Consider the following 22,794-nt stretch of genomic DNA (forward strand, 5'->3'; position numbering starts at 1 on the left):
CAGGAATGTACAAGAGGCGAATGTGCAAACAGATTGTGACTGTCAATATGTCAATATGAGGTAGAGAATGATCAATATCTTACTGGTTATTAAGTGATTATAAAGTGGAGACAAGTAGATGTTAAGAGGCTGGGTTTGGGTTTAGGAGCCTGATGACCTTGGGGAAGAAACTCTTCCTAAGTCTCTCCAGTTTTTGCCATCAGGCTACAGAAGCGTTTACCTGATGGCAGCAAAGTGAAAAGACGTTACTAGGGTGGTTGGAGTCCTTCATGATTTTAACAACTCTGCTTTTGCAGCGTTTGAGGTAGATGTCCTGCTGCTGCTGTCTCTTCCTGAAGTCAACCATCAACGCTTTAGTTTTGCTGACATTCAGAGAGAGACAACTGTCCTGGCATCATGATGTAAGTTTCTCTACCTCATCCAGGTATGCGGTCTCAAGGTATCATCAGCAAATTTGATAATAGAAGTGGAGCTGTGGGAAGACACACAGTCATGTGTGTAGAGAGAGTAGAGCAAGAGAGACAGTCCTGTGGGGCTCCAACGTTCAAGGTGATGGAGCTGGAGATGAACTGACCTACTTTCACCCCATGAGGTCTGCCGGGGAGGAAGTCTTGAATCCAGTCGCAGAGTGAAGAATTTAGACCGAGGTCTATGAGTTTAGAAGCAAGCTTGATGGAGACTATAGTATTGAAAGCTGAGCTATAGTTGATAAATAGCAGCCTTACATAGGGTTTGTTGACCACAGCACGGATTGTTCTGTGCACCCACAGTTTCTGATTTGAGAAGATCCTTATAGTTATTGTTTCAGTTGCTTGCTCAGCTAACGTGTTTACAAAGATTAATGCTACATCTGTGAACTTGCTGACATCAGGTTTACTTTCCCGAAACAGTCTACGTCATCAAGAGTAGCATAGCTTCTGAGTGGGAGGACCAGCGCGTAACTACTCTATGGGGCTCTTGACCGAGTCTTTGTTTATATTCCAGTGTGAGGAAAATGGTGGCATGGTCCAATTTGCCAAAAGCCGGTATTGAGCGGGCTTTGTAGGCAGTGATCCATTATATTCGGTTCTCTGGTTGGACAGGATGTAACAAACGCACACACAAAACAAAATCCAAACAGGCAAAAGGTCAATAACACAAAGGCAGTCCAAAACAAGAAACACGAAGAACACGAGGAACACTAGGGAACATGAATAAGCAGGGTGAAATAAACCAAGGACTCCATGAAACTGATAGAAACAAACAGGGTATATATGGACAGGTGAAAACGATGAAAGTGGGAACAGCTGAGTGCAATTAACAGGTGTGCAATTAACAGTGATGAATCGGACAAAGGCTTGTGGGAAATGTAGTGCTTGCAGTGGGGTGACTCTATGGGGAAGTGAGACCACTAGTGGACACCCAGGGATACACAGACCAGAAGGGAGGTGGACTGGTGGAGGATCAGGGGGAGGGATAGAGGGCCAGGTCCATAGAGGGGAACAGGGACAGGAAGAAAAGAAAAAAAAAACAACAACAACAAAACAAAGAGACCCGGAGGGAGGTGGACTGGTGGAGGATCAGGGGGAGGGACGGAGGGCCAGGTCCATAGAGGGGAACAGGAACAGGAAGTTAAAAAAAAAACAACAAAACAAAACAAAGAGACCAGGGCAGATCGTAAAGTTCAGGGGCCCAGGGCAGTGCCGACAGAGCAGGAATCCAGGGTGGAGCAGGTGGAACTGGAGCCCACCGGGACGGCGCAGGGGGAACTGGAGCCCACCGGGGTGGTGCAGGTGGAACCGGAGCCCACCACAGAGGAGCAGACAGAACCGAAGCCCACCAGGGTGGAGCAGAGGACCATCACAGGTTAAGGGTGGCCTCCGTGGCCATAATGAGATGGTAGATGGCCTCCATGGCCATGACAGGGCAAGTGGTGAGTTCATAGGTGGCCTCCATAGCCGTGACAAGAAGGTAGATGCCCTCCGAAGGTTCTGCAGCAGTTGCCGCCACCTCTGGAGGTTCCACAACGGTAACAGTATCCTAGACAGCAATAAAACTGGCTGAGAGAGCATTGCTGGGTACAACAGACAGAATGTGACGAGGCTCTGGAAGTTCAGCTGAGACATGACCAGGCTCTGGAAGAATGGTAATATTTTGACTGGGCTCATAAAGACCAACTGTGACTTGATCCTGCTCACAGAGATCAACGGTGACTTGACCATGTTCATGGAGATCAAGAGTGAATTGACTTGACTCATGAAGTCTAACTGTGGTTTTGCTTGACTCATGGGTGTTAATGGTGACTTGACCTGACTCAGGATGGTCAATGGTGATCTGACTAGACTCTGGGAAATCAACAGGGACATGATCAATGGTGATCTGACTAGCTCTGGGAAATCAACAGGGACCTGATCAATGGTGATCTGACTAGACTCTGGGAAATCAATGGAGACCTGATCAAAGGTGATCTGACTAGACTCTGGGCAATCAACGGGGACCTGATCAGCGGGGACCTGCCTCGACTCTGGAGTGTCCAAGGGAACCTGGCGTGACTCTGGCTGCCATCTTGTGCAGTGGCGCTGTGCCGGCGGGCATCTGGAGTAGTGGCGCTGGGCCGGTGTATCCCATAGACCACGATGGTGTAAGTAACTAGGGAACCCCCAAAAGTCCAGGACCTCCAGCCCCTTCATTTCTCACTGAGGCAAAGGGTCATCCAGGCAGTCGTTAAACAAGTCCTTAAGTGCCTCATCATTATACCCCAGCCCTACTGCCATTGAACAAAAAATCTGAGGCAAACCGCCCACCTCACTCCTCTTTTGACGGAAAACCCAGTCTTTCACTCTGCCTTTGTCAGTTTGAGCCTTGTTAAGGTTTTAAATCCCTGCTGCCATGATGCTCTTTCACTGTCGGTCACATACTATTGAAAGTGAATCTTAAATATATAGGCGTGATTGGATTTATTCACCCAGGTTAAAATATTTATTTGAAGCTTCTTTCTTTTCAGATTCTTATTTACAACATTAATTTAATAGGCTGTACTGTATATTAACTTATTGGGAGAAAACCAGTAGTTCTATGTAAAATCAGACATTTGAAGACCCCCATATAGCCAAAATGGCATGATCATAACTCAATGCGAATATTCGACTGTGAGATTTGTAGTCAAATCAGGTTCCTCCTATCGAAGTATCAAATCTTCGACTATTAGGGGTCACCCCTAGTTTAGTCATTCTGAACAGATTTGTGTAGTATGTATAATCAGTCAGCTCAAGGTTGGTTTAGGGGTTTTTCTGGCTTCTCCATGCGGTCCTGTTTGGTATGGAAACTTGACTTGTCTACTGTATACATACGATACACTGAATTCCGAAAAGTTTTTTCAGACATTTTTTTTTGTGCACTTAGGTGTGCACTCTAGGGGTCGCAATGAGGAATGCCTCGTAATGACTCATGTCTGAAGCATACATTGAAAAATACCAACAACATGTTGGCCGCCGACAGCCCATGACGTCACTCGTCTTCGTCTGAAGCTTGCGTCTGAAGCATGGCAAGAATCTAGAGGACACAGTGTCTTGTTCCCTACTCAGGGATCCATGGTTACATAAGTAACCTGAGATGTTCCCTTTCAATGGAACTTTATGAATGGCGTGCTCAATCCCTTTTAAGTTTGATTTGGGTGCTCTTCGGTCCAAGGTAGAACATCTTAAGAGGTAGTGTAGAGAAAAGAAATCTCTGATAGCCGAGGCACTCCATAATTAAAATGTCTTTATTACAAAAATGACATGTCCCGTAGCGGCACGGGGCCTTCTTCAGGGCCTTGTTAATAGACACACTGGTTGATTGGAGTCCAAGGTACCAGGTCTAACTAACTCAGAGCAACTTGTTCTCAAAGGGAACGAAGGTAATACGCATAACTCTTACTGTACAGGATTTCAGAAAGTGCACAGAGTTTTGCGTGCACACTCACAAAGTGTTCAGTGTGCACACTTACCACCATGTGGATTTCAGAAAGTACACAGAGCTTAGCATGTATAATTAAAGCTTCCCAAGCATCTGTTCAAAGATTAGTGTTAATACACACACTGGTTGAGTGGAGCCCAAGGTCCCGGGCTCTAACCAACTCAGAGAAAGGGAATGACGCTAATACGCGTGATGAAGCTAAGTGTTCAACGTGCACACCTACCACCATGTGGATTTCAGAAAGTACACAGAGCTTAGTGTGTGGACTTAAAGCTTCCAAAGTATCTGTTCACAGATACCCAGAGGTACTGAATCGAAAAGGAGAGGCAAGCTCAAATACAACCATCTAAGGCGAAGGGAGCACTGCCTGAGACAGCATTACACAAGAAGTGTCTTGCAAATGCCACCTATACTTCCCGCTCGATGCTTCAGCAAGAAGGGATATCCAGGTGAGCAGGAAGTCCCTTAGGACGATGTCAGGGACCAAACAGTCCGGCAATGAGGAAAACAGAAGTTTCTTTGGAAAATGGGTTATTTTATTACACCCAAAAAAACTACTGAACAATAGAAACCAAAAAGTTAACAACTAGGCCTTTAAAAGAGGTCAACAAAATATAACTATACTCAAAACGGCATACAACAAAACAGGATATGAACTTAACAACCTGACCTAACAGAATGAGAAAACCAGGAAACATATATAGTGGCTTGGCCAAACCAATTTACACAAAAAGGGGAAAACGAAAAATGGGAGACAAATACAAACAATCACAAAGCCAACAAACTAAACCCAAAACCCCCCTCCAACATGGCAGCACATGGTATGGCTTAATTGGCAGGTCACAGGATATCACAGTCCTCCAACCTTTCTTCCCCCCCAGGACAGAGCTCTCTCCAACATGGTAACAAAGAAACAATGATTAATAAACAGAAAATATTTACATAGCCCTACAATGTGGAAATGTGTGTACTCCATTTCAACAGTGTATGGCTAAAGCAAATAATATTATATTATAACTGAAATAAACTATATTATCAATGTTTCTAAATCATGAATTGTTTGGGGTGTGGCTATTGCAAAAAATTACTTAACCTGTGTACCTAAAACATAACTTGTGTGCTGGTATTACCATTGCTGGCTATTACCCTTCCTTGCCAATTGGTCATCCTGTGTGGCTTGGGCCACCACAGACGACCTAGCCGGACATCCAGGAAATTTTGCAGAGCCGTGCCGGGGGCCTGATGGTCAAGAAGGCTCCCGCAGAAGCCTTTGACCTGGCCGCATGATCTAGGAAACATGAAGCCGGAACCAGGGCTATTATACCGGCTATATATATATATATATATATATATATATATATATATAATGGATCATACTCACCCACCATGCTTCTCGCACTGGAGCCCCGCTCAAGAGGCGACCCAAAAAAGCCTCCATTGGCCGGACAATCGGTAAGGTGGTTACTATAAAACCATAGAACCAAACAAGCATCATAGGTCCAGCATGTCAAATGGAGAGATGGTGGTTACAGGGGGATTAGGAAGGGGAAGATAAGGCAGATGTTAAACCACCCAAGGAAATGAGTAGATACTCAAGTATCACTCTAATCCGGATGAAAGCGCTGACGCCTTGTCTGGATCACATCTCTTATCTTACCTACAGATTCAACCTACCCACAGGCGGGGTAGGGGTGCATGCCATTACACTAGCTTTCTGTGCCCGTTTCTGATTCTCAGATCGAGATGGGCCAGGGCCCCTGGGTTCTATGGGCCTTTGTGGAACGAAGGATTTGAAGGCCCTAAGCATGCCTTCACCTCTCTGAACTTCTCAACCACTGTCTCGACAGAGGTATCGAAAAATTTTGAAAGGCAAGATGTATCCTAAAAGGCTTACATCTTAAGAAAAGATGCATCCCCCATGGAGAGATAGCAGGGCAGCTTCTCTTCAACAGTTTCATAACCATTCTCACGTATCCCTTTAATGTTGGCATAACTAGTATGCTGGAATCTGTGGATGTGGGATGAGAATGGATTTTATGTTTTATTTAAAAAAAATTAAATAATTCAAGCCGGAGTGCAGCATAATGTGGTTATCTGAGGAGGACATGATATAAACCATCTGTCAAACAACAGACAGACATACCCACACTATACATTTCCTAAATAAACAAAATTAAATTACTGATTACTGAAATTTTCCATCAGATCCTTACCATGTGCTCACCGCGACGCAACACACAGCATGCATTTAGCTAAATACGCTCCACCCAACCGCTATATACCACAGAAATCAAGTGTGAGTGAAAATGCTGCCGCAAATGCATCACAATTCCTGCAAGAGACATACTCATGCAAACATTGTCTACAAACTCACATTCCCCTCAGTAGTCCCACGAATGCATCACAATGAGCGCAGCAGAGCGCATCCAACTCCATGGAGAGCTGAACGCGCTTGCTCCTCACTACACACACACACACAATCACAGCACGCGAGCCATGTGAACTGCAGGTATCAGAGCAAAGCCTCTGGTGAGAAACATGCAGTCCTAAACACTGTACACTTCAAATAAAACAGTCATTGAAGACGAAGAAGAGGATGACGTGTTCTTCCGGCACCTATTTGTACTATAGTCGCATCGGTAGTGACTTCATAAACTGTCGCCGGCCAACGTGTTGTTGGTGTTTTTCAATGTATGCTTCAGACTCGGTTCACAACGAGGCCTTCCCCATAGCGAACCCCTAGATGAAGCAGTTCGAAGTTCCCTTAAAATGTTCTTTGGTGTCCTTTTGGAGTCTCCAAGTGTCCTTTTTTAAAAACATGTCTAAATTTATGTTGAAATAGCTTGCAAAAAATAGTTTTGTGAGGATCAACCTTCATTCTTTTGGTTTAGTGTGCTGGATATAGCAAATTATGACAAAATAAACAAGTTATACAAGATAAATGGCATATGCTTAAAGGGTTAGTTCACAAATCATTCGATGTAACCGGATCTTTTTGAACCAGTTCACCAAATCGAACTGAATCGTTTTAAACGGTTCGCATCTCTAATACGCATTAATCCACAAATGACTTAAGCTGTTAACTTTTTTAACGTGGCTGATACTCCCTCTGAGTTCAAACAAACCAATATCCCAGAGTAATTCATTTACTCAAACAGTACACTGACTGAACTGCTGTGAAGAGAGAACTGAAGATGAACACCAAGCCGAGACAGATAATGACTCGTTCATGAGTCAAGAACCGGTTGCATCGGTTTTCGGATCACCAGTAGTTCTTTCGGATAGTTCGATTCAATAAACCGGTTGAAAAAAACGGTTCACCGGTTCTTTTGCACTCAACGTAATGGCTTCATTGGCGATGATTTACCTGGTGTTTACCTGGGCTTATAAAATTAGCACAGAATCAGTTCAGAATCAATCACCAAAAGAATCAGTTCGGTTCAGACACTCTGTGTGTCAGTCTGCTTCACACTGAATCACAAATGCACAGTATCATCAGCTCCTCGGTTCTCGAATCGGACACGTCTGACAGAAACGGTTCTTGACTCGTGAACGAGTCAGTCTTTTGTTCGTTATCTTGCTCGGCTCTATGTTCATCTTCAGTTCTCTCTTCACAGCAGTTCAGTCAGTGTACTGTTTGAGTAAATGAATTACTCAAGGAAAATTAGAAATAGAAAACTCATAAGGATTGAGGGGAAAACACAGCCAAGCACAGAAAAATCCTAGAGGAAAAATATCCACATGAGCACTGAAACTAATAATTTTTCAACGAGACATTGACCAAAAACATCCTGTGAAGTAGGTTAACATCCTTAAGTGGCCCAGTCAAACTCGGACCATCTCAGAAACTAGCTATTTACAGTTAACATACTGTTCTTATATGAATGTATTGTTTGAGCATTAAACAGGCACTAGGTAGCATTGACTTTGTCTGAAATACTCTTAATAGATGCAAATAATTGTAAAACCTTTTATTGTTGTTCTTTTTATTAAATATTTTTTGGATTGCTATAAATGTTTTTTGTTGAAAAGTTAGATAAAATCATATAGATTTGAGGGAATTTTTTTTTTTTTTTTTTGCATGATTTTATTGATGGACAGAATCAGTTATAATCTGACTGACATACAACAAGTCTAAATATATTATATTATAACAACTTATGTTGAGAACAAACTGATCACAGGATATAAAACATTGCTTTCCGTATTCAACAAGCACACTTCATTTCTGACTGTCATGCAAGTTTTACATGGATATTTTGCTTGTGAATATGTTATAGAACATGCTTTTATAAGAGTAACTTTTTTTATTTTAAATGACCCTTGTGATACTTTTTAAAAGAGTACTTATGGAAATAATGGGGCTATAGTTTAATAGAAAACACTTATTTGAAAACTGAATGTAATGTTTTCTCATACTTAACTGGATGTTAATTGCATTTATAGTAAACTAAATATACTTTAATGTAATTTATAATTAAATTTGTATGACATATTTCAATATATTTGGCATTACACATTTTTAAATAAAGTTGCCATATATATACACACACACACACACACACATCATGTTCTGTACATACTTAAAACATGGGAAAAACTTATAACTTATACTGGTAAAATGTACTTTAAAGGTCAATTTTTAATGTCACATTATTGCAAACACACTTTTTAGAAGTTTGCTTAAACAGTCATGATAGGGTTTCCTTCTTTTTCTTTAATATTATCAGCAAGCACATTTTTTTTAAAATACACTTAAAATACGTGATGAAAAAATGAAGTAACAGGGGGCAAGTGTATTTTAAATACACTAAGATTTTAAGGTAAACTACACTTAAGGTAAACTTCATTTTCACAAGGGCCAGTAATATCATGGTAAAATGAATTTTAGTATTTGTAGCAAGCTTGCAGAAATTTCACCTTTCTATATCCGTCTATCATAGTGTAAGTGCCCTTTCAATCTCCCCAGTTACACGGTGCATCACAATTTTCCAAATAACATTTTCCGTTTTATTTTCAGGCTGTATCCGTTGAGTTTCTGTATAAGCGACAGCTCTGTGGAAAGATTATATAGTTGCAACTCAAACTGTTAACGAGATATCATACTGAATTCAGTCCTGCCGATCCTGTCAGGTTGAGAGAACACAATGCACACAACAGTGACAATAATCCGTTTAAAAGTATTGTGCCATAAAGCTCTATGACAACACGGATATTAGATTTCGAGTAAAGACACAATGGTTAAGAATACATTGTATATGCTTTCAAATGTGATGCTTTCATATTCTTAGATGAGAAAAACATATTACAACGATTATTATCAGCAAACATCAACATAGAAAAAAAAACGTTCACCTAACTCATGCATGGAAGGTAAAAGTACTCCTGTTATAGATTGGACTACAGTAAGATGCTTTCTATACAATTACCTATATAAAAGTTTAAGTTTATATATAATTTGTAGTTTATAACGTTTAGCGTATTTATATAAAATTTGATTACGACAGTACCTCAGACAAACAGAATCAAACGGTCCTGAACTCCCGTGACAGTCTACAGGTGAAGCTGGTCCGCGTGAGACAACATCACTGGAACGCGCGCTCTTCACACGAGTCTTTAGAATGCGCGCGGAATAATAGCCTCCCTCCAGAGAGCGCGCGCCTCTCGTCATACGCTCCTCTGTGACGATCTATGCATCTATAGAGCTATAGATGTCTGTCTGTCTGTCTATATCATTATCTGACATTAATGATAGTGTGATTAATTTAAACTGTGTGATATCTGTATGGTTGTCATTATCATGGCTGTTTTCTTGAGTGGCTCAATCCCTCAGAGATCTGACCCTGGATACAACAGACCGTGGGAAGGACATCGCATCCTAGAAACAGTTAGAGCTTCAACTAAATTCAACAAGTTCTGTTTACAGATTCTCAGATGAAAAGCTGTCATGATGATTTACAGTCCATGCAAGAACATCTGCTCCTAAACTCTCTTCACTATAAACCTTCATATTGCTGATCGCTGGATTTCAGTTGAAGGCTAAGCTCATGTTTCATTGCTTCATCTACAGCGATATCGTTGACTTGATTGCAAATAAATGCACAGACACTATTTAACTGAACAGAGATGACATAACTGAATCCAATGATGAACTGCCTTTAACTCTCATTTTTGCATTATTGACACTGTTTTCCTAATGAATGTTGTTCAGTTGCTTTGAGGCAATGTATTTTGTTTAAAGCGCTATATAAATAAAGGTGACTTTGACTTTTAGCTGTTGACGATTAAATCAAATAAATATGATTTGATGCCAAACACAAAAAGGTTATGCTGTCTTTCTATCTTTCAGGAATTTAGGAGTAAAGGCAACATCTGCCATTTTCTGAGACAATAAATTACTGAGGAGTGAAAAGGCCGATATAATTGTTAGACAGTCAAAAGTTTTAACTGAATAGGTTGATTATAGCCTATCTGTATACTTCAGTTAACGCCACTAGGTGGTAGTGTTTGCAGTTGCTCAGTTGAAGAATTCTGCTGTGAGTCCTGTGTTGCCAACTTAGCAATTTTGATCATTCAATATTTGTTCATTTATGATAGACCTTGTTAGTAGCTTGTACCTGTGATTTTTGATCAGTAAGTACACTGTAAGAAAAAATATGTAGAAAAATGGGAAAGGTAGGATACCATAATTTTCCAGGATATTATATGTTATCCATTATCCATGATCCGTTTATCCATAGACTGTATAAAACATGGAGGTAGTGTCCGTGACGTCACGCATATGTTTTTATTTATTTATTTATTTATTTATTATTGCAGTTGAAAGAATAACAAGAGATTTGAAGTAACAGGGGGCAAACGGACATCATCACATGAAGTTAGATAAGATACACAAATTTACAAGATAAATACAAATCCAAATAAATAAATAAAAGGAAAGAAAAGATCTTTTAAAGATAGCTTACAATATACTCAATAATGTTAAAAGTTTTTGAAGCCTTTGAGTTCAACAGATTTGACATATTCTTGGTAACATGGTAACTTTTGACCAAAAAGATTTGGAGAATGGGCAATGATAAAACAGAATAAACAGTGCTCTCTTTCACGCTCAATACTCATGAATGAAGTGGCCTTGAGCAAGGCACTGAACCCCCAGTTGCTCCCCGGGCACTGGATATAGCTGCCCACTGCTCCGGGTGTGTGTTCACGGTGTGTCCACTTCTCACTGCTGTGTGTGTGCACTTCTCAGTTCTCACTGCTGTGTGTGTTCACGGTGTGTCCACTTCTCACTGCTGTGTGTGTGCACTTCTCAGTTCTCACTGCTGTGTGTGTGCACTTCTCAGTTCTCACTGCTGTGTGTGTGCACTTCTCAGTTCTCACTGCTGTGTGTGTGCACTTCTCAGTTCTCACTGCTGTGTGTGTGCACTTCTCAGTTCTCACTGCTGTGTGTGTGCACTTCTCAGTTCTCACTGCTGTGTGTGTGCACTTCTCAGTTCTCACTGCTGTGTGTGTGCACTTCTCAGTTCTCACTGCTGTGTGTGTGCACTTCTCACTGCTGTGTGTGTGCACTTGGATGGGTTAAATGCAGAGCACCAATTCTGAGTATGGGTTACCATACTTGGCAAATGTCATGACTTTCACTTTCAGAGTTCTGATAACAGATCCTACATTTAAATTGTGCTTTAGAGAGGCATCCTGGAGTTGAAGAAAAAGCATTTCTAATAAAAAAGTTATGGCATTTTCTTATCTAATACATAAACACCATTAAACGCAAGTGTAGGAAAATAGTTGTTTACACAGCCATAACATAAATGCGCTTTAAACAAAGTTTTTAAACTGACAGGAAGACTTTTAGTCACCTTATTAAAATATCCTAGTGAGATTGTTGCACATTTCAAAGACACAAAGTCAGGAAAGGAAAGAAGGTCCCCATCAGCAATGAATAAATCAGAAACAAAAAATATATTTTGATTCAACCATTCAATGAAAAAAAGTGATTTGTTACCAGACAAAATATATTAATTGATCCAAAGAATACACGTGTGCGGGTAGAAATTATGTTTAAAGTAATCTTCCAGGATTCTAGGGCTTGTTTATGACAATTTGACAGTTTAATATGTAACTTACTACACTTAAATTTGCAGGTAAATAAAAATCTAAGGCCACCACAACGTTTGAAGAATAGATTAGTGGTCCAAAACCAGGGTAACTCATTACTAGATAAACAATTCTTGATCCAATTAATTTTGAAAGTCTGGTTAATGATATTAAAATATAAAGCATTAAGACCACCCTCCTTATAGTTTCTTATTATAGATTTCCTTTGAACATATTCTGTCTTATTTTTCCAAATAAAGCGGAATAGCAGAGAGTTAATCATTGTAATCGTTTTTTGATCAACATAAAGGGAAAAAGCAGGATAAACTAGGTGTGAAATGCCCTCAGCCTTAGTCAGAAGGACTCTCCCATACATTTTCAAGTCTCTCTGCAGCTAGCAACATAAAATCTTTTTAATGTTATCTAACCTTGGCTGAAAATTGTGATGGAGACGGTCTGAATCAGATTTGCTGATATCAACCCCTAGATATTTTACATAACGCTTTACTAGAATACCATCAACAGAATTTTTATTGGTATCGTGAACATATAAAATTTCACTTTTTGGGGGATTTAGTACTAATCCTGAAGCTTTAGAGAAAATAATAAATTAATTGAAGGCAACAGAAACTTGTGAATCATTATTAAGAAAAAGACAAGTGTCAGCTAACTGACTAATTATCAATGTATTGCCTTTAATATTTATACCTTCAATATTGGAGTCTTTTATATACAAACTTAACAGCTCGGCGGCTAATAGAAAAAGAAAGGAGTGATGGGCCATCGCTGGCAAATACCTTGACCCAAAGAAAACCGGGGAGAAGTGCCGGAAGCTAAGGAGATACAACTGTTAATACCGTTATATAAAAGTACGAATCGCGTTAATAAAGGATTTACAGAAACCAAACTGATAAAGGGCTTCAAAAATAAAGGAATGCTCAACAGTATCGAATGCTTTATGAAAGTTGATAAACAAAATTAACGCCTCTTTATTGATCAATTCTGAATAATCTAAAATATCTCTAATTAATATAGATAATAATAATTTTAAGTGTCTACCTTTTAGACGAGACTGATTTTTAGCCAGTCTGTCTGCTTCCTGACCTGGGCCCCAGTTAGTCAAGTACAAACTCTATGACTAACTATATTGTGCCATATTTCTAGAGAGAAGAGCAGCACCACCCCAGGAGGGATGAAGACCATCTCTTCTCAACAGGTCAGGTCTGCCCCAAAACCTTTCCAATTGTCTATGAAACCTATGTTATTCTGCGAGTACCACTTAGACATCCAGCCATTCAATGATGATAATCTGCTATGCATCTCATCACCACGGTAAGCAGGGAGGGGACCAGAGCATATTATGGCGCTTTTCCACTACACAGTACCAGCTCGCCTCAGCTCGCCTCGGCTCGGCTCGCCTCGGCTCTGTTTGGTTTTCCACTGTGTAAAAGTTGTACCTGTACCGGCTTCCAGGTACTTTTTTTCGTACCACCTCCGGCGAGGTTCCAAGCGAGCTGAGGCGAGCTGAGGCGATACTATAATGTGACGTGAAAACACAGCAGACTGCTGATTGGTCAGAGAGAATCGTCACTATTCACTGCATCATCATTACACGCGCCAGCAATAGTATCCAGAATAACCCCGCCATTTTTAAAACAACGTTTGTCTTCTTGCTGTGAGAAACAGCCACATCCCGAGGATCAAAAACAACATGCACTCGATTTCCTCCATTGTCCTGTGTGTGTGGGTAGCGGGTGTGTGTCGCGTAGAAGATTACGTCACGGCAGTTTCCTGCAGCGTCGCTATGAGAACCAGGTACTATTGTGGAGGTACTATCTGCAACGGAAAACGGAGCGAAAAGTGAGTCGAGCCGAGTCGAGCTGGTACTGGTAATGGAAAAGCGCCATTACAGTGTCTGACATTGTGCTTGCAAGTTCACACACCTCTTTAATGTTATTTTTAGTGATCTCTGACTTGCGAAGTCGAACATCATTAGCGCCAATATGTGAGTGAATAACAATCTTACTGTATTTACGTTTAGCATTAGCAAGCACTTTTAAATTTGCCAAGATGTCAGGCGCTCTGGCTCCCGGTAAACATTTGACTATGGTGGCTGGTGTCTCTATATTCACGTTCCGTACAATAGAATCACCAATAACTAGAGCACTCTTATCAGGTTTCTCAGTGGGTGCATCACTGAGTGGGGAGAACCTGTTTAATGTTTTGATCGGAACAGAAGAGCGTCTATGTCACTGTCACCCAGTTGCCATGTTGCGATGGCTCTGTAACTGGAACTGAACTATTTCCCTGCATTTATCACATGTGAATCCCTCGTCGCCGGCAGAGAGAGATAAACTATACATGTGGCAAGCGATGCAAATAACAATAGCAGGAGAAGCCATTACCCACCGTGCTTGATGAAAGATTCTTACCACAGATGTTTGAATAACAGGAGTGAGAGAGTAGCGAGAGAAAGGAGAGGAGAAAGGAAAAAGAAAAGAAAACAAAGACAGGCACGAATGGAAATGCTAATGACAAGCTAACGAATGCTAACTAGATGCAGGTGCACTGTACCCGCGGTTTTAGAATAAAAGCGAACTATCAAATTAATCAGATTAGATTGATAGATAATATTAGAAATATGGTGGGAATTAAGTTATATTTTATCACTTTAAACAACAGAGAGTGATAGTAAGATATTTTCTATAGAAAAACAAAGCTACACAGAGCTACGATCACAAAACTGCAGCAAGGCAAGCAGGAATAACACTATCCAAGAGCACTGCAGTAGTCCAGCCTAGAAATGACAAGGGCCTGGACAAGAAGTGCAGCGTGCTCCGTTAGAAAGGGCCTGATCTTTCTGATTTTGTGCAATGCAAACCTGCGAGATCAAGCAGTCTTTGCAATGTGGTCTTTGAAGGTCAGCTGGTCATCAAAGGTTACACCAAGATTTCTGACCGAAGTTGATGGGGTAATTGTAGATGAGCCTACTGTAGAGTTACTGTATCTGTAGCAAACTGAAGAGTAGGAGTAGCAGGGAAGACAAGAAGCTCAGTGTGACAAGTGGGGCGGGGCCGAGAGACGTGGGAACAGGAGCGAGGCCGGTGGAGTGATTGGGAAATGAGCGACACCTGCTCGACCCACCGGTCTCGAGTCCCACGGAGGAGATGGAGGGATATAAAACTGGAGCGACGACAGTGACGGACGAGAGAGGACAAGGCCTGGATTTTAGTTTGTGTTTTGCTTTTTATTTGTGCTGTTTTGTCTTTATTTTGATTATTAAAATATCATTTGATTGTCCGCCGGTTCCCGCCTCCTTCTTCCCGATGATTATGAAGGTTTTAATTCGTTACACTCAGTCTTTGCCAGGTTGAGGTGTAGGTGATGTTCATTCATCCATGGCGAGTTGTCTGCCAGACAGCCTGAGATCCATGCAGCTACCATTTGATTATCTGGTTAAAATGAAAGACAGCTGTGTGTAATTTCGTATCCATTCCCCAGCCAGCATGGAAGAGTGGAGGGGGAGGTTCTTGAACCTAATCACCCTCCGTCAAAAGGGGAGTGAGGTGGGTGGTTTAGCACAGATATTTTGGACGATAGCAGTAGGGCTGGAATATAATGATGAGGCACTAAAGGACATATTTAACGCCTGCCTGGATGACCCTGTGCCTGATTTGGAGATTAAGGGCCTGGAGATCCTGGACTTTTGGGGGTTCACCATGTACCTACACCATCGTTCTCAATGGGATACCCCAGCCACACCTGTGTCTCCAGACAAGATGGCCTCCAGCCCAGCGCCACTGCACAAGATGGCCGGCAGCCCAGTTCCACTGCACAAGATGGCCGCCAGCCCAGCGCCACGACACCAGATGGCCGCTGGCACAGCGCCACTGCACAAGATGGCAGCCACAGGAGAACTTTTCAGAGCCTCGAGTCAGATCCCCGTCGACTTTCCAGAGTCGAGTCAGGCCCATGGTCCCTCCAGAGTCGAGTCAGGCCCCATGGTCCCTCCAGAGTCAAGTCAGGCCCCCGTGGTCCCTCCAGAGTCGAGTCAGGCCCCCGTGGTCCCTCCAGAGTCAAGTCAGACCCCCGTGGTCCCTCCAGAGTTGAGTCAGGTCCCCGTGGTCCCTCCTGGTCCAGACTGTTTTTTTGAGCAGTGGGGTTACCCAAGCCTGCTTGAATTCAGTAGGGAATGTGCCAGTGAGGAGAGATGTGTTGATTGTGTGTGTGAGTGCTAGTAAAAGTGTAGGAGAGATTGCTTGGAGGAGGTGTGAGGGTATTGGGTCTAGAGGACATGTTGTAGGATGGCTGGAGAGGAGAAGTTCAATTCAATTCAATTCAAGTTTCTTTGTATAGCGCTTTTTACAATACAAATCGTTACAAAGCAACTTTTCAGAAAATTATGTTTCTACAATATTTAGTAGTAGCTTATAAGTGTTGACTGTCAGTTGGTGCGCATATGAAAGGATTTTTCAGAAAAAAATAATACAAGACATAGTCAGCCAGATGATGAACACTATTACCAGCAATTATTATATGATGCAGTCACACTCGTATCAATATTTGTTAGTTCTGTTGTTGATTCAGGGTTAGCATAATCTGGGGTCCTCTGAGGGGTCAGCATCATCTCTTCTAAGGTGTTCCAACAAAGTAAAATTTGTTAGTTTAACCCAAGCTGAAGAATAAGAATCCGCATTTGATCAGATAAAACTGCAGTCACAATTTAAGAAATACATTATTCGAATGCTTTGCGAAAGAGAAGTGTTTTTAATCTAGATTTAAACAGAGAGAGTGTGTCTGAACCCCAAACTTTATCAGGAAGGCTATTCCAAATGTGAAAAAGCTCTACCTCATTTAGTGGACATTTGTATCCTAGGAACTACCAAAAGTCCAGTGTTTTGTGACCTTAGGGAGCGTGATGGATCATAACATGGATTGCTAGTTACGTACGCAGGAGCTAAACCATTTAGGGCCTTATAGGTAAGTAATGATAATTTGTAACTGAAACGGAACTTAATAGGTAGCCAGTGCAGAGATTGTAGAATTGGGGTAATATGATCATATTTTCATGACCTGGTAAGGACTCTAGCTGCTGCATTTTGGACTACCTGTAGCTTGTTTATTGAAGAAGCAGGAGAACCACCTAGAAGTGCATTACAATAGTCCAGTCTAGAGGTCATGAATGCATGAACTAGCTTTTCTGCATCAGAGACAGGTAACATGTTTCGTAGCTTTGCAATGTTTCTAAAATGGAAGAATGCAGTTTTTGTAACATGGGAAATATGATTTTCAAAAGACAAGTTACTGTCTAATATAACACCCAGATTTTTGACTGTAGAGAAAGTAACAGTACATCCGTCTACTTGCAAATTGCTATCTACAAGATTCTGTGTACAGTTTTTTGGTTCAATAATTAATATCTCTGTCTTATCCGAATTTAATAAGAGAAAATTATTTGTCATCCAATCTTTTCCATTTTTTACACACTCTGTTATCTTAGATAATTTAGAAGTTTCATCTGGTCTCGTTGAGATATATAGCTGAGTATCATCAGCATAACAGTGGAAGCTAATTCCGTATTTTCTAATAATATTACCAAGGGGCAACATGTATATTGAAAATAGAAGGGGACCTAGGACGGATCCTTGTGGCACTCCATATTTTACTGATGATAAATGAGATGACTCCCCATTTAAGTAAACAAAATGGTAGCGATCGGACAGGTAGGATCTAAACCATCTTAGAGCCTGCCCTTGAATACCTGTATAGTTTTGTAACCGATCTATGAGTATGTCATGATCTATGGTGTCAAACACAGCACTAAGATCAAGTAAAACTAGCAATGAGAAACAGCCTTGATCTGATGCAAGAAGCAGGTCATTTGTAATTTTAACAAGTGCAGTTTCTGTGCTATGTTGGGGCCTGAAACCTGACTGAAATTCTTCATACAGATCTTTTTTTTTTTTTTGCAGGAAGGAGCTCAGTTGAGCAGACACTACTTTTTCAAAAATTTTAGACATAAATGGAAGATTTGAAATAGGCCTATAATTTGCCAGTTCACTAGGATCTAGTTTTGGTTTCTTAATAAAAGTCTTAATAACTTGTTTTTCACAAGTTCATCAAACAACCGCAGTAAGAATTTTCATCAAGCACGGTGAGTAATGGCTTCTCCTATCATTGTTTCTTGCACCTCTTGCCACATGTACAGTTTATCTATCTCTGTCGCTGATGAGGGATTCACATGTGATAAATGTAGGGAAATAGTTAGGCTGACAGAGAAGATTTCAGAATTAGAGACACGCATCCAAACTTTAATTGAGGACAGTAAGAATGTTAGGGCTCTAGATACGGCTTTGGATGCGTCTAGCTCAGGGATTCCTGTACATTGTTCGGTTCCGGAAACAGAGCCCCAGCAGCAGGGCAACTGGGTGACGGTGAGGCAGCGTAGTCGTGGGTCAAAACACCGCTCTTCTGTTCTGATCAAAACATTAAACAGGTTCTCCCCACTCAGTGATGCACCCACTGAGAAACCTGATGAAAGTGCTCTAGTTATTGGTGATTCTATTGTACGGAACGTGAATATAGAGACAACAGCCACCATAGTCAAATGTTTACCGGGAGCCAGAGCGCCTGACATCTTGGCAAATTTAAAAGTGCTGGCTAATGCTAAACGTAAATACAGTAAGATTGTTATTCATGCCGGCGCTAATGATGTTCGACTTCGCCAGTCGGAGATCACTAAAAATAACATTAAAGAGGTGTGTGAACTTGCAAGCACGATGTCAGACACTGTAATATGCTCTGGTCCCCTCCCTGCTTACCGTGGTGATGAGATGCATAGCAGATTGTCATCACTCAATGGCTGGATGTCTAAGTGGTGCCCACAGAATAACATAGGTTTCATAGACAATTGGACGAGCTTTTGGGGCAGACCTGACCTGTTTAAAAGAGATGGTCTTCATCCCTCCTGGGGTGGCGCCACTCTTCTCTCTAGAAATATGGCAAATAGTCTTAGTGTTTATACTTGACTAACTGGGGCCCAGGTCAGGAAGCAGACAGACTGGCTAAACCAACCGTCTGCTAGCTGCCTCCCGTCACAGAGGTCAGTTAATTCTCAGCACATAGAGACTCTTTCACCTAGACATCACACTATAGAGACTGTGTCTGTTCCCCGAACTAGAAAATACAAAAAACGTCCAAACCAAGTTAAGATTAACAATTTAATTGAGGTTCAACAAATAAAAAACAGAAGCAATATGGATAAACAAATGATAAAGCTTGGCTTATTGAATATCAGATCCCTTTCTACGAAAACACTTTTTGTAAATAATATGATCACTGATCATAATATAGATGTACTCTGTTTGATAGAAACCTGGCTAAAACCTGATGATTACATTATTTTAAATGAGTCCACCCCCCAAGATTACTGTTATAAACATGAGCCACGTCTAAAAGGCAAAGGTGGAGGTGTTGCTTCAATTTATAACAACGTTTTCAGGATTTCTCAGAGGGCAGGCTACAAGTATAACTCGTTTGAAGTAATGGTACTTCATATAACATTATCCAAAGAAACAAATGTTAATGATAAATCCCCTGTTATGTTTGTACTGGCTACTGTATACAGGCCACCAGGGCACCACACAGACTTTATTAAAGAGTTTGGTGATTTTACATCCGAGTTAGTTCTGGCTGCAGATAAAGTTTTAATAGTTGGTGATTTTAATATCCATGTTGATAATGAAAACGATGCATTGGGATCAGCATTTATAGACATTCTGAACTCTATTGGTGTTAGACAACACGTTTCAGGACCTACTCGTTGTCGAAATCATACTCTAGATTTAATACTGTCACATGGAATTGATGTTGATGGTGTTGAAATTATTCAGCCAAGTGATGATATCTCAGATCATTATTTAGTTCTTTGCAAAATTCATATAGCCAAAATTGTAAATTCTACTTCTTGTTACAAGTATGGAAGAACCATCACTTCTAACACAAAAGACTGCTTTTTAAGTTATCTTCCTGATGTATCCAAATTCCTTAGCATATCCAAAACCTCAGAACAACTTGATGATGTAACAGAAACTATGACTCTCTCTTTTCTAGCACTTTAAATAAAGTTGCTCCTTTACGCTTAAGGAAGGTTAAGTAAAACAGTTTGACACCATGGTATAATGAGCATACTCGCACCCTAAAGAGAGCAGCCCGAAAAATGGAGCGCAGCTGGAGGAAAACAAAACTAGAGGTATTTCGTATTGCTTGGCGGGAAAGTAACATATCCTACAGAAAAGCATTAAAAACTGCTAGATCCGATTACTTTTCTTCTCTTTTAGAAGAAAACAAACATAACCCCAGGTATTTATTCAATACAGTGGCTAAATTAACGAAAAATAAAGCCTCAACAAGTGTTGACATTTCCCAACACCACAGCAGTAATGAGTTTATGAACTACTTTACTTCTAAAATCGATACTATTAGAGATAAAATTGCAACCATTCAGCCGTCAGCTACAGTATCACATCAGACAGTGCACTATAGACCCCCTGAGGAACAGTTCCAGTCATTCTCTACCATAGGAGAGGAAGAATTGTATAAACTTGTTAAATCATCTAAACCAACAACATGTATGTTAGACCCTATACCATCTAAGCTCCTAAAAGAGGTGCTTCCAGAAGTCATAGATCCTCTTCTGACTATTATTAATTCCTCATTGTCATTAGGACATGTCCCCAAAACCTTCAAACTGGCTGTTATTAAGCCTCTCATCAAAAAACCACAACTTGACCCCAAAGAACTAGTTAATTATAGACCAATCTCGAATCTCCCTTTTCTGTCCAAGATACTAGAAAAGGTGGTATCCACACAATTATATTCCTTCTTAGAGAAAAATGGTATATGTGAGGATTTCCAGTCAGGATTTAGACCGTATCATAGTACTGAGACTGCTCTTCTTAGAGTTACAAATGATCTGCTCTTATCATCTGATCGTGGGTGTATCTCTCTATTAGTTTTATTGGATCTTAGTGCTGCGTTTGACACAATTGACCACAACATTCTTTTGCATAGACTTGAATACTTTGTTGGCATCAGTGGAAGTGCATTAGCATGGTTTAAATCGTACTTATATGACCGCCATCAGTTCGTAGCAGTGAATGAAGATGTATCCTATCGATCAAAAGTGCAGTATGGAGTACCTCAAGGCTCAGTACTAGGGCAGCTACTCTTCACGCTTTATATGTTACCCTTGGGAGATATCATCAGGAAACATGGTGTTAGCTTTCACTGTTATGCTGATGATACTCAGCTCTATATTTCTTCACAGCCCGGTGAAACACACCAATTTGAAAAACTAATGGATTGCATAGTCGATATAAAAAACTGGATGACGAGTAATTTCTTACTGCTAAATTCTGAAAAAACAGAGGTGTTAATTATAGGACCTAAAAACTCTGCTTGTAATAACCTAGAACACTGTCTAAGACTTGATGGTTGCTCTGTCAATTCTTCGTCATCAGTTAGGAACCTAGGTGTGCTATTTGATCGCAATCTTTCCTTAGAAAGCCACGTTTCTAGCATTTGTAAAACTGCATTTTTCCATCTCAAAAATATATCTAAATTACGGCCTATGCTCTCAATGTCAAATGCAGAAATGTTAATCCATGCATTTATGACCTCAAGGTTAGATTATTGTAATGCTTTATTGGGTGGTTGTTCTGCACGCTTAGTAAACAAACTACAGCTAGTCCAGAATGCAGCAGCAAGAGTTCTTACTAGAACCAGGAAGTATGACCATATTAGCCCGGTCCTGTCAACGCTGCACTGGCTCCCTATCAAGCATCGCATAGATTTTAAAATATTGCTTATTACTTATAAAGCCCTGAATGGTTTAGCACCTCAGTATTTGAATGAGCTCCTTTTACATTATAATCCTCTACGTCCGCTACGTTCTCAAAACTCAGGCAATTTGATAATACCTAGAATATCAAAATCAACTGCAGGCGGCAGATCCTTTTCCTATTTGGCGCCCAAACTCTGGAATAACATACCTAACATTGTTCGGGAGGCAGACACACTCTTGCAGTTTAAATCTAGATTAAAGACCCATCTCTTTAACCTGGCATACACATAACATACTAATATGCTTTTATTATCCAAATCCGTTAAAGGATTTTTAGGCTGCATTAATTAGGTAAACCGGAACCGGAAACACTTCCCATAACAACCTATGTACTTGCTTCATCATTAGAAGAATGGCATCTACGCTAATATTTGTCTCTTTCTCTCTTGTTCCGAGGTCACCGTGGCCACCAGATCCAGTCTATGTCCAGATCAGAGGGTCACTGCAGTCACCCGGATCCAGTACGTATCCAGACCAGATGGTGGATCAGCACCTAGAAAGGACCTCTATATCCCTGAAAGACAGCGGAGACCAGGACAACTAGAGCCCCAGATACAGATCCCCTGTAAAGACCTTGTCTCAGAGGAGCACCAGGACAAGACCACAGGAAACAGATGTGTCTTCTGCACAATCTGACTTCGCTGCAGCCTGGAATTGAAATACTGGTTTCGTCTGGTCAGAGGAGAACTGGCCCCCCAACTGAGCCTGGTTTCTCCCAAGGTTTTTTTCTCCATTCTGTCACCGATGGAGTTTCGGTTCCTTGCCGCTGTCGCCTCTGGCTTGCTTAGTTGGGGACACTTCATCTACAGCGATATCGTTGACTTGATTGCAAATAAATGCACAGACACTATTTAACT

The 22,794-nt window shown here is 40.9% G+C and overlaps 1 protein-coding gene across 1 annotated transcript in view; it reads right to left on the minus strand.

Annotated features, from left to right (window-relative positions):
• The window catches only part of LOC132133078 (anoctamin-1), a 72,444-nt gene extending 62,751 nt beyond the window's left edge, over positions 1-9,693 (minus strand). Inside the window, exon 1 of the mRNA XM_059545774.1 lies at positions 9,447-9,693. The gene's annotated coding sequence lies outside the window, so the exon portion shown is untranslated. The remainder of the gene's footprint in view (positions 1-9,446) is intronic.
• Positions 9,694-22,794: the final 13,101 nt, after the last annotated feature.

This window comes from Carassius carassius, chromosome 50, assembly GCF_963082965.1.
Source record: "Carassius carassius chromosome 50, fCarCar2.1, whole genome shotgun sequence".
NCBI classification, from domain to species: domain Eukaryota; kingdom Metazoa; phylum Chordata; class Actinopteri; order Cypriniformes; family Cyprinidae; genus Carassius; species Carassius carassius.